Source organism: Triturus cristatus, chromosome 4_1 (genome assembly GCF_964204655.1).
Source record: "Triturus cristatus chromosome 4_1, aTriCri1.1, whole genome shotgun sequence".
NCBI lineage: Eukaryota > Metazoa > Chordata > Amphibia > Caudata > Salamandridae > Triturus > Triturus cristatus.
Window position 1 is genome coordinate 1219576852 of NC_140585.1, and position 13204 is coordinate 1219590055.

Genomic DNA, 13204 nt, shown 5'->3' on the forward strand with positions numbered 1-13204 from the left:
CCTGCAAGCCAGCCGAGTGTCTGGGCGTTGGGGACGGGGGTCCACCGGGGCCCGGGGAGGCTCTACCCGGCCTGACTAGGGTTTGGAAGCTGGGACCGGGCCTGGCGCTCGTGTTCCGTCTCAGTGTCCCAGGGTGCGGGAGCCCCCCATCCTGCAAGCCAGCTGAGTGTCCTGGTGCTGGGGACGGGGGTCCACTGGGGCCCGGGGAGGCTCTCCCCAGCCTGGCTAGGGTTCAGAAGCTGGGCCTGGGGCTTGAGCTCCGTCCGTCGGGCCCCGGGGTGCGGGAGCCCCCTGTCCTGCAAGCCAGCCAAGGGTCCAGGCACTGGCTAGGGTTCGGAAGCTGGGAACGGGCCCAGGGCTCGTGCTCCATCCCAGGGTGCAGGAGCCCCCTGTCCTGCAAGCCAGCTGAGGGTCCGGGCGCTGGGAACGGGGGTTCACCGGGGCCCAGGGAGGCTCTCCCCGGCCTGGCTAGGGTTCGGAAGCTGGGACCGTGCCCGGGGCTCATGCTCTGTCCTAGTGTCCCAGGGTGCGGGAGCCCCCCGTCCTGCAAGCCAGCCTAGGGGCGCTGGGGACGGGGGTCCACCGGGGCCCGGGAGGCTCTCACGGCCTGACTACGGTTCGGAAGCTGGGACCGGGCCCGGGGCTCGTGCTCCGTTCCAGGGTGCGGGAGCCCGCTGTCCTGCAAGCCAGTCAAGGGTCCAGGTGCTGGGGAAGGGGGTCTACCGGGGGCTGGGGGGCTCTCCCCGGCCTGGCTGGTGTTCGGAAGCTGGGACTGGGCCGGGGCTCGAGCTCCATCTGGCGGGCCCCGGTGTGCGGGAGCCCCCTGTCCTGCAAGCCAGCCGAGGGTCCGGGCGCTAGGGACGGTGGTCCACCAGGGCCTGGGGAGGCTCTCCCCTGCCTGGCTGCTTTCAGAAGCAGGTACCGGGGAGCGGGGGTGGCTGGTCGCGGAGCAGAGCGGAGTTTTCTGCCCACTCCTATGTGGGATGCTTTTTTAGAATGGTGAATGAGTGATGATCTTATCTTGTTTTGGGGTGCAGCGCTTAGACGCATGATAGAGGAAACCTTGTGAGACACACGTTCCCAAATTGTGGTTGTATTTAGCTAGGCGCTAAAGGCTTGCTCTGCAGGTCACTTATTTTGAACATGGTTTCTTAGTATTTTCTTCTACTTTGAGTATACATTACAATTGATTTGTACGCCACACAGAGGCCTTATGGATAAGTGAGGATTAAAAGGCATAGAAAGACAGGGATGGTCCAAGATCTGATCGGATGGTCTGTGTTACAGTTTTCATCTATGACATTGTGACTATAGATGTCTAGAGATAGGTCACACTATACAGAATTCAGGACCTGAAGGGATGGGCTATGTTAGAGTCCTCCAGGTCCAGACATTTGCAACTGATCTCTGCAGCCTGTAAGTGCTTGTCTGTTTTGGAATTGAGTGGCTGACTGGGGTAAATTGATTCATGGTGTCATATGATATAAATTGTTGCATTAGAGCACACAGCACAAACAATGCCGGAAACAACATTAAACATCAAATCGATAGGCCCAAGACTGTGGCAGGGGTACGGCGAAGGAGGACCGGGTGTCCCAAGATGGTGACTGAGTGGTGGTAGGTCCAAGCTAGGAGGGGCCTGTAAGTCCAGTATGGTAAAGTAGGGCCTGTAAGATCAGAGTGATTGACTGGAAACAGTGACAAGATCTCAAAGAAAAGAGGAGGTTAGTTTGATAGATCCTAAAAGAATTACAGACTCATAACACGAAGGGGAATGTAGGCTCACAAAATTTTGGGATTTCGCCACAGTTTTATGTAATAACGAGCCTAATAAGGTTGTGTTGTAAGGAGAGGCAGTAGCGATATCTCTAAGCTCAAACATGTCACATTAAAGAAGCCTTTTACAAACCAGAGCACCACCTGGGTGGGTCACACTGTTACACCCAAGATCAGCTTTGTTCAAGAACTCCACATAGTTTTTCTACCTAAAAGCTGATCAGGTGCAGTAAACCAGCATCTGCAAAAATACACTTGAAGATAAATCTTGCATGTATATGCAAGCACATATGTGTGGGAACTTCTAAAGTATGAACCTAGGGGAGAGGAGGAGTTGGCCTAACGGCTAGGGCGTCAACCTCGAATCTGGGGAACCGGGTTCGAGTCTCGGCAATGACGCTGAACATCCTGTGATTCTGGGCAAATCACTTAATCTTCCCATGCCTAACAAAATGAATGGAACAGCATCGTCCCTGTAGTATATACATAACAACCCCAACCCAGATGGTACTGGAAATATGGGATAGACTAGCAATTGGGAGAGGCCTGACCACGTTCCCCTCTCTGAACTCCCCAGTAGCACGCAAGCCTGATTTCACACCAGTGCTCCAGCCAGGCTCGTTTCTGAGCTGAGATAGGGGCGAATGCAAGATCCTGTAGGACCTTTTCCAGGGACTGTTAATAAAACAATTTGAGCAATGCAAAACCAAATGTAATATCCCTGACACTCTGCAACACCAATACTTCCAACTGGGCCATTGGGCACTGTTGCCACCCAATGTTTTAGGGGCCCCTAACACCCTTTAAAACTTTGGTTCACAACTTTGAAAGTTCCCAAGGCCTTATTTCCAAAATGTATGATGTCTTGCAACAGTCCCGCTTGCTTCCTAGCCACCCATATCAAACGAAATGGGAACTTGATAGTATCCAGGGCATTTCATGGAAACAGTTGGAACTTCTGTGGTGTGAAATCACCAAAACACATTGAAGCATCTCCCAGAAAAAAATGGCATACAAGATTATGCGACAATGGTATTGCACTGCTACGTGCTTATACTCTATCTATCGCACAACCCCAGTCACTTGGAGGTGCAGAATACAGTTGGGAGGTATTCAACACATCATGTGGTGCTCCCCTCCCATCACTGTATTCTGGAAAGAAATCCTGGGCCACACCAAGAACACCCTCATGTACTTAATCCCTGCAGACTATTGCTCAGTTATTCTAGGAATACGCCCTGTAACACTCTGGGCAATGACCCATGACCCATGCAGATTGGTACCTCGTATGGCATATGGCAAGAGCAACAAACCAGCACATAGACCTAGCTTGGAAATCTCCTGTTGCCCCTCCTGTAGCGACCTGATTCACACTAGATTGGCACACTCTGGTCGTGAAGCAACTGTCCCATAAACTCTCTGGCCGCCCCTACTTGATTACATGTCCCAGAGAGAACACCTCTGAGATATTGCAGAAGAAGCAGCTAGAGCCAGACACAAATCGACTCAACATCGCCTGTAAGAGGTTGGTGATAGAAAGGGTAAACTCCTGGCATGGTTAAACAAGAGGGAGGCGATGTTGAGGTGGGTGTTTGAAGTCTCTGATGAGGAAGTGGCTCGAGTAAGGGACAGAGCATAGCGGGTGTTTTTGTGAGCTACTATGCTACACTATACTCCCCGGTCTCGACGACAACTATAGAAGAGGTGCGGAAACTGTTACTGGACCTCCGTGTGCCTTGCCTTATGCTGACAGACAGGGATCTTCTTGATCAAGACTTAACTGATAGCGAGATCTTGCAAGCCATTCGAGCATTGAATGTTGGTAAGGTGATGGGTCCGAATGGCCTTCCTATTGAATTATACATGCTCATTGCATCAAAAATAACTCCCTTTTTAAGGAGCACGTTCCAGGAAAATCAGAAAATTGGGAAATTGTCAGCTGATTAGCCAAGATTATAGTCATCCATAAGACAGGTAAACCCCCAGAGCTCTGTACGCCCTACAGACCGATCTCACAGCTGAACGCTGAGGTTAGGATCTAAGGAACAAAGAACAGGAGTTCACCCGTTTTCCCAGCAGAGACCGGGCAATAGTTATAACAGAACAACAACGTCTCAGCTGGATATCATTTTTAGAAGGAACAAATATTTTAGTGATATAAATCACAGAGGGAAGGGCAAAAAGGAAAGGGAGACCAAAGGAAAATAGAAAAGAATTGTATATTGTAGGTAGTTTTTACAGCACTACAGTACAATAAAAGTACAAATGACCAAAAACACACATAGGTGAACACTGAGCGTGCTAGTGATAGTGAACGGCGCAGTGATACAATGAGTGAAAAAACAGCGTGAACGGCGCAAATTAAGATAATAACAATGTGGTCGAAGGAATAATAATATACAATCTGTTATGAACACATTTTTTCTCAATGACCACAAATAAGCCAAAAAGTTCTTTGCTGGGTTTTGTCGACGGCGTTTCAGCCTGGTTGATTTCAGGCCATCATCAGGACTATGGTCATAGTTTTAAAGTGTGCTGTAAGGGCAAAGAGGAAGTAGGGTTTAAATAATTCTTGAGAAGATACCCAAATTGAAAAAGGAGAGAGGTGACCCCAAAAGTAAGAGAAATACCTGGGCGTAGTACAACTAAAGTACAGGGAATCCTTTGAATTGGTGAAAAAACGGACATAAATCAGCGTGTGATCTGAATAGAAAGTGAAAAAGAGAGGAGTGAAAAACACGGTTAGTGAGTGGCCATAAGACTGAAGAATGTGGCCAAAAGAGGAAAAGGATTCGTATTTACCAATCGTTTGGGCACTTAAAGGACAACATCCGAAGTTTGAAATTGGCCGGGAGCAGTAAAGATCCGGAATTCGAAGAAGGGGTATCAAATCTGTCCAAAGAAGAGGAGGGAGTTAGGGCAAAATGTGCAGAAAGGGGCAGAATAGACGAAAAATCCGTCCTACGTAGTGAAAGTCTTACCTAGTGAAATGTTTGAGGGAAAGGGATCCAAATTGGTAATCCAAAAGACGGGGAGTCAATCCACCAGTGAAGGGGCGAAGGGACGAGTAAAGCGTCTCTGCCAGTAGCGGCGTGTGAGTAGACGCGCCATTAATCAGGAGAGGGCTAGGTCACGTGAGCGGATCAGAGCAGGAAAACAACTAGAGTAGGAAAAGAGTGGTTGGACAGTGCCCCGGGGGAATGATAGAGATGAAAGGGAGGGAAGAAAACGGGAGGAAGAGCCCAAGCAATTTGTGAAGAAATGAGGTGTTCGAGACTGGTGTCAGTCGCCAGAATATACATATGTAGTATTGATAATATACACATGTGAGTTATATTAAAATAAATGAATATACAAAATTTACCATTTGTAATAAATACTGTGAACAAGTACAATACATTGAAAGCCACAAGAATGAAAAGACGCAAAAAACGATTTGAGGAAGGGAAGGACGGGAGGGTGGAGGGCACTACGGGGTAGGGAAAACCAAGGGGGGGGGGGAAGGGAGAGAGGAAAGGAGGAGGGGAGGAAGGGAGTGGGTAGAAAAGGAAACAAGGAGATTACATTTGACAACACAAAACAATGAATGCAATCATTAAGAAAACGGAAAAAAGGGGATTAACAATAGCGTTTTCAGGGGTTGGTAATTAAATGCAACAACAGTTATTGTATATGTAAGACAATTGACGTATAGTGTAAAGCTTAATATATAAAGACGATAAAACATGCAATTGTGTAATTACTATATATACTTAAGAAAAAGAGAAAAGTAAATATAAATTACAATGGGCAGACTTGTACACAGGGAAAAAAAAGGGTTTTTACATCATTAGGTTGAGGTGTAAGGGCCATAGAGCGAGTATATCCATTAAGTACAGATATCTGAATTCAAAGGGAAGACGAAGGGAAGGAGGTGGGAGGGTGGGGGGGGAGGGGGGGCGGGATAGGGGGGGGGGAGTAAGTTGCGAGAGAAGGGTCAGGAAGCACAAGTAGAGCAAGCATTCATTATAAGACAGTCTATGAACCACTCAGAGGAGATGGTGGGAACAACGAAGATTACCCTGTGTTGGTAACCGTATTCCATTCATCCAGAGTGTTCAACCCATAATTGACTGAGTCGCAGCATGCGATCCAACGGCATTCGCATTTGTTCAACAGAAGTTGAAGATTACCCCCTCGTGGTGGGAGTACTGGGCGATCAATTACTTGCCAAAACAAATCGGTTTCAGAATGATTTTTGTCCTTGTAATGCGAAACCAGGGGTGCAGTATCTACATTGCATCGTATGCGGCTTTGATGTTGAAAAATCCGTTGTTTCACCATCTGGGTTGTCTGTCCGATGTACAGAAGATTGCATGGACACTTGATGGCATAAATGACATTATTTGTACGGCAATTTGAAAAAGTTTTTAATGAGTATGTTTGATCTGGTGTAATAAACTCCTTGGTGTTGCAGGTGAAAGCACACGCCGCACAAGTTTGGCATTTATAGTGACCCACGACCGGGGGGAGGCCCCAGAGAGTGGTCAAAGATTGAGGCTTTTCTTTATTGGGCCATGTAATTGCGTGAACCAATTTGTCGGACAACTTAGTGCCCCTTTTGTATGAAAAAAGTGGGGGCTCTTTGAATTGCGCATGAGTACGAAGAATTGCCCAATTTCTTTTGATCATTTTATTGACCAAATTACTAGAAGGGCTGTAGGTAGAGACAAAGGGAATGCATAAATTCGTTTTTTTCACAGTGGGTGCAAGAAGAATCTCTCTATGGCAATACCAGGCTCGTTTTTGGGCACGGGAGACAATGCGCTTTGGATACCCTCTCAAGATCAGTTTGTCTGATAGAACAGCTGCCTCCCTGAAATAGTCTTTTCGCCATTTGCAGTTTCTTCGAATGCGAATGAACTGGCCGTTGGGGAGGCCATCTCTTAGGCCTCTGGGATGGTAGCTGGAATACATCAAGAGAGTATTACGTTCCGTAGGTTTTCGAAAGAGAGTAGTACCGATGGTACCATCTTCAGCATGTAGTGTGAGGTCAAGAAAGGGAAGGTCATTAGTTCTGACAACACTAGTGAATGTGAGATGGATCTGTGAGCTATTTAGCCAGGTCAAAAAGGACAAAAGATGTTCTTGTGTACCATGCCACAGTAAAAGGATGTCGTCTATGTAACGACGCCATAGGTTAATCCTATTGAGGAAGGGATTCATGGGGGTGAGAAAAATAGTGGTTTCCAAATGATGGACATACAATATAGCAAAATTTGGAGCAAAACAAGCCCCCATAGCTACACCTTTGATTTGTAGAAAGAAAGTTTCTTTATAGAGAAAGTAATTATTGGTGAGTGCAATACGTAGTAAATCCATAAGGAATTCTGAAGGAATGCGGGTGGGTCTGGGGCGGGTATCTAGAAGTGATTTTATGACAGTGAGACCTTCCGCATGGGGTATGTTGGTATATAGAGACTCAATGTCTAGGCCCACCATCAGGTCATGATCTATATCAAAGGCAGTGTTCTCAATGATGTTAATTAAATGAGTGCTGTCTTTAACAAAGGTATCTGTCAAGGGCACAAAAGTTTTCAGGAAAGAATCAATATATTTTCCTAAAGGTTCCAGTATGGAGCCACAACCAGATACTATTGGTCGTCCGGGAGGATTGATAGAGTCTTTGTGGACTTTGGGTAGTACATAGATGACTGGTGTACGGGGATGTGCGTTATTTAGGAAAATAAATTCTTTTTTGGAAATGATCTCCAAGTGTAAAGCTTGGGTGGTCACTGTCTGTATTTGTTTGCGGATATCTGGAAGGGGATCTGTTGGTAAAGGACGATAATGGGCAGAGTTGTTAAGCTGTCGTAGAATTTCGGTGTCATACTTCTCTAAGTCCATAATCACTATTCCACCACCCTTATCTGCTGGTTTTATAACTATTTGTGAGTTTTCGCTAAGATTTTTTAGGGCGTGTTTCTCATTCATAGGTATGTTATAGGGAACAAATTCGGATTTAGCCTGTAATTCCTTCACTTCGTGTAGGACTAGTTTCTCAAAAGTCAAAATTTCAGGGGGCATGGACGAAGCAGGAGGAAGGAAAGTTGAAGGAGGGTGAAATCTTTGTTCAAGAGAATAATTATGGTCAATTTCATCCCTGAAGAAATATTTTAGGCGAATACGTCTAAAAAACATAAGAAGGTCTTCCTGTAATTTAAAGGTTAAGATCTAAGCCAAATTACTGACTACTCAAATGTTCCAGGAAATAAGCACATTGGTCCACCCAGACCAATCAGGCTTTATGTGAAGTAGAAACACTGACTTAATTTAAGACATTTTTTTCATGGAGTACTGGGCCGCACAGCCTCCATCCAGGAAGATGCTGTAATGATCTCCTTAGATGAAAAAATAGCTTTTGATACAATAGAGTGGCCATTTAGGTAGACGGAGTTGAAAAAACAAGGGTTCGGACTGAACTTTTTATCCTGGGTCCAAATCTCTATGCGGACCCACTACCGCAAGTGGCAGTGAATGGGTGTGCGTCAGCAACCTTCCAGCTACATTAAGGCATGAGACAGGGATGCCCCCGCTCCCCACGGATTTTCACTCTTGTGTTGGAAATGTTGGCAGTCTGGATATGGGGAGACCCACTGATTAGGGGACTGAAATGGTCTGAGGGCTAGGAGGATAGAATCTCGCTCTATGCGGACGATATCCTGCTCTATGTGGCAAGTCGGTATACTACGATCCATGAAATACTCTATATATTCGACCTCTACCGGAAATACTCGGGATATACCATCAACTGGGACAAATCTCTGATTAATATACTCCATGGGCAAAATGTGTGCCTTCCTCGGAACTGTACAGCCCAAGTGGTGACGGAGGAGTTTTACCACCTAGGGATATTTGTCACCAGAGACGCTGTTAGTCTTCAATGAGCGCAATCTGGAGCCCCCGCTACAGAAAATAAAGGGAGATGTCCAACATTGGTGAGCTCTGCCCTTGACCCTGTTGGGAAAAGCGGCTTCGTTCAAAATGATGGCTGTGCCTTGTTTCCTTTACGTACTTCCTATTACTCCATGCCTGGTTCCCCCCTCTTACTTCTGAGCGATTGATACTGTGGTCTGGACACTCCTCTGGGACAGCAAGACCCCCAGAATATGTCTGTTGAAACTGACACAGGTAGGTAGGTATGATGGAGAGATAGCGCTCCCAGCTCTCCAACTGTATTATTGGGCAGCCCAACTTACGGCGGTGAATCATTGGGTACACCTTCCCCATGATGACCCCGGCTATGTGATGGTTCTGTGGAACATGCAACCAGGGGGCTGCCATTGCACTCTTTATGAGGGGAAACATGTAAACTTATTGACAATCCGACCTCATCATAATTAAGATTTTGCACAGCATGTCGGCGTCACTGGGTCGCGAGGTAAAATCACTCAGGCCGCGTCACTGTGAGATGCCACGCAACTGGGCCTGCTGGCTAGATACCAGGGTTTTTAAAATGCGATTTGATCGGTATCTCATAGGTCAGAGACCTATGGTCACATGAGGAGGTGAAGTCCTTTGATTATTTGCGAAAGGAATATCAGTTGGAGCCTTCAGAGGCATTCCACTAGCTCCAGATTAGACATGCCTTGTGAGGAGCGATACAGAGGGGGGAGGAGCTACCTGAAGCCTCGTCGTTGGAGGATAAGTTGCTCGATGAATATATGCCAAAACGGGCTATCTCCTTGACCTACCGTAAGATTCTGAACAACTCTCCCATTTTCCTGTTGCAACTCCTAGAAAGATGGGTAGCAGATCTCGTACACTTGGAAGACAATGAGTGGCAGGAAGCGTTAGCGTCCCCCAGGGAAGTGGCTATCCGTTCCCGCTTTAGATTAGTTCAACAATTTTTTTTGCAACACTTTTTTTTGCACCTGACTAACTATTCCTACACAACCCTGGTCAAGATGGCTAGGACTGAGTTGGCTGTGTGCCCTAGGGGATGTGGCCGGGACGCTGACTGACTGACTCACTCACTCACTCTCACTGACTGACAGACTCACTCTCACTGACTGACAGACTCACTCTCACTGACAGACTCTCACTGACTCACTCACTCTCACTGACTCACTCACTCTCACTGACTCACTCACTCTCACTGACAGACTCTCACTGACTGACAGACTTTCACTGACAGTCTCACCCACTCTCTCTCACTCACTGACTAACTCACTCTCACTGACTGGCAGACTCACTCTCACTGACTGACAGACTCACTCTCACTGACTGACTCACTCTCACTGACTCACTCACTCTCACTGACTCTCTCACTCTCACTGACAGACTCTCACTGACTGACAGACTCTCACTGACAGACTCACCCACTCACTCTTACTGACTGATTGACTCACTCTCTCTCTCACTGACTGACAGACTCTCTCACTGACTGACAGAATCTCTCACTGACTGACTCACTCACTCTCACTGACTCACGGACTGACTGACAGACTCTCACTGACAGACTTTCCCACTCTCTCTCACTGACTGACTGACTCACTCTCACTGACTGACAGACTCACTCTCACTGACTGACTGACTCACTCTCACTCACTGACTGGCTCACTCTCACTGACTCACTCACTCTCACTGACACACTCTCACTGACTCTCTCACTCTCTCTCACTGTCTGACTCACTCTCACTGACTGACTCACTCTCACTAACAGACTCTCACTGACTGACTCACTCTCACTGACAGACTCTCTCACTGACTGACTCTAACTCTCTCACTGAATGACTGACTCACTCGCTCGCACTGACAGACTCTCACTGACTGACAGACTCTCACTGACTGACTCTCTCACTGACTGACTCACTCTGACTGACTCACTCTCACTGACAGACTCTCACTGACAGAATCTCTCACTGACAGAATCACTGACTCACTCTCACTGACTCACTCTCACTGACAGACTCTCACTGACAGACTCACTCTCACTGACTGGCTGACTCTCACTGACTGACTGACTCTTTCACTCTCTCTCACTGACTGACTCTCCCACTCTCTCTCACTGACTGACTCACTCACTCACTCTCACTGACTGACTCACTCACTCTCACTGACTCATTCCCACTGACAGACTCTCACTGACAGACGCACCCACTCCCTCTCACTGACTGACTGACTGACTCTCAATGGCTGACTGACTCACTCACTCTCAGTGACAGATTCTCACTGACAGTCTCTCACTCTCTCACTGACTGACTCTCCCACTCCCTCTCACTGACTGACTGACTCACTCTCATTGACTGATTGACTCTCTCTCACTAATTGACTCTCTCTCACTGACTGACTCTCTCTCACTGACTGACTCTTTCTCACTGACTGTCTCTCACTGATTCTCGCTCACTGACTGACTCTCTCTCTCTGACTGACTGACTCTCGCTAAAAGACTGACTGACTCTCGCTAAAAGACTGACTCACTCTCGCTAAAAGACTGACTCACTCTCACTGACTGACTATCCCACTGACTCACTCTCTTTCACTCACTGACTAACTGACTCACTCTCTCACTCTCCTTCACTCTCACTGACTGACTCTCTCTCTCACTGACTGACTCTCTCACTCTCACTGACTGGCTGACTCTCTCACTCTTACTGACTGACTGACGCTCTCACTCTCACTGACTGACTCTCTCACTGACTCTCACTCTTTCACTGACTGACTCTCTCTCACTGACTCTCTCACTCACTCTCACTAACTGACTGACTGACCTTCACCCTCCTATTATTTATGCCCCCCCATAACAAAATAAGCATTGGCATAGCCAATAGGTCTCGCCTTTGGGACCTTATAAGTGTTTAGCCACGCAACAGTTGATGCTGTTGTACCAATGATATTGTGCTGCATAACTAAATACTTTTAAGGTCCCAAAGGCGAGACCTATTGGCTATGCCAATGCTTATTCCAAATGCAGTGAGAATGCCAGACACTTCAGGTATACTGGGGTGCAGTGTCATCCTTAATGATGAGTGTATGTGGAGGGAACATGGCTGTCTCAGCAAAATGGTGTTTGTTTAAAGTGTGAGAGACAACAGACCTATCAGCTGCGGATAAACTTTGGGTCACTCTGAGCCAAGATGTGGGGAGCGGCATCTCCTCCAACATTGGGAGAGTGGAAGACAGATATGGATTGGTGCATGCAGGCAGAGAGAGTGATCTATGAAAGTAGAGGGTGCTCACATAAATGGACAAAAGTCTGGGGGAAATGGAATGAGATCAGAGGGATGTTGTGCACAACTGTGACTAGAATCGATCTGGGCGAATTGGTATAAAAGCGATGATAAGAGGGTTCGGTTGTGGCGATGAAGCTACTACCTTCAGGTGCCTGGGTTTGAAGAAGGAATATGTGGAACTCCAATATTGAGATGCTGTGTTTTACTAACTTGTATAGTGAGAGCTGCTTTCATGACTGTACTGTGCTTAATCACTGCAATAGAAAGAGTTGTAAAAAAAATGGGTAAGAATCAGTAGCAAGATGAAACTTAAGGGGGACTCCCACCAAAGTACATGGAGGGGGGCCCGCATCTTTCGGACGCAGTCAGGAGCTCTCAGGCTGAGGACCCGCCACCCATGCTCAGTGTCAGAGAGGACCTCCTGGAGCTAAGGGGCTACCCGCACCAAATGGGCTGCAGGGGCTATTGTTACACCACTGGTAAGAATGGAAGTTGGTGACCTGAGCAGGTGCCATGCACCTTTTTAAAGGCAGATATATTCCCCACTGATGTACACATACACCGCTTGAGCGAGGCAAGAAGTGGGACAATCAGGGTTGGGAACATGAACAGCTATGACACAATCATTTTTTTAAAACTATGTTTTATTGATATTTATAATAGAAAAACCAAAACAGGCAGCACAAAGTTCCAAGTACAAAGTAGGAGATCCCCCACATTCACAGTACAATACGTCTCAATAATAAATAGCATCATACATGACAGAATGAGGTACCAGAGGAATGCCCTGTTAGGAACAGTATTTTACATGATCCAAGTCATCGAGCTAGGTGTATAACAGGAGATCCATCGATTTTACTCCCTGGGACTCACCACTACTCCCATAATTTTAGGCACCACCTCCTTACAGAACCCCTGGATCCAAATACAGGCCCCAGCCAAATGCAAAAAGGTGGCCCCCACCTCTTCGCATCACTTACATCTTGCTGCCCTGGAAGGGTCCATCCTATTCAGCTGACCAGGAGTCACATAGGTGCGGTGTAGAAAATTGAAATGTAGTAACTTAAATCTATGATTACAGGACACCATCCTCACCAGTTTGCATGCACGCTCAATCCTCATCCAAAATGGGCTCCTCCAGCTCCCTGTCCCAGGTCCCGACATGCTACATAAAGGTTACTCAGCATGCCACTCCCCGGATCACTTTATAAAAT

The 13204-nt window shown here is 47.0% G+C and overlaps 1 protein-coding gene across 2 annotated transcripts in view; it reads right to left on the bottom strand.

Moving 5' to 3' along the window:
• The window catches only part of ARHGEF25 (Rho guanine nucleotide exchange factor 25), a 980382-nt gene extending 975486 nt beyond the window's left edge, over nucleotides 1-4896 (bottom strand). Inside the window, exons 1-3 of one of the 2 annotated variants that reach the window (XM_085654592.1) lie at nucleotides 4758-4896; nucleotides 4579-4668; nucleotides 4407-4479 (exon numbers count right to left, since the gene is read on the bottom strand). The gene's annotated coding sequence lies outside the window, so the exon portion shown is untranslated. The remainder of the gene's footprint in view (nucleotides 1-4406; nucleotides 4480-4578; nucleotides 4669-4757) is intronic. The other variant, XM_085654593.1, reaches the window with a different exon arrangement.
• Between the last annotated feature and the right edge of the window lie 8308 nt (nucleotides 4897-13204).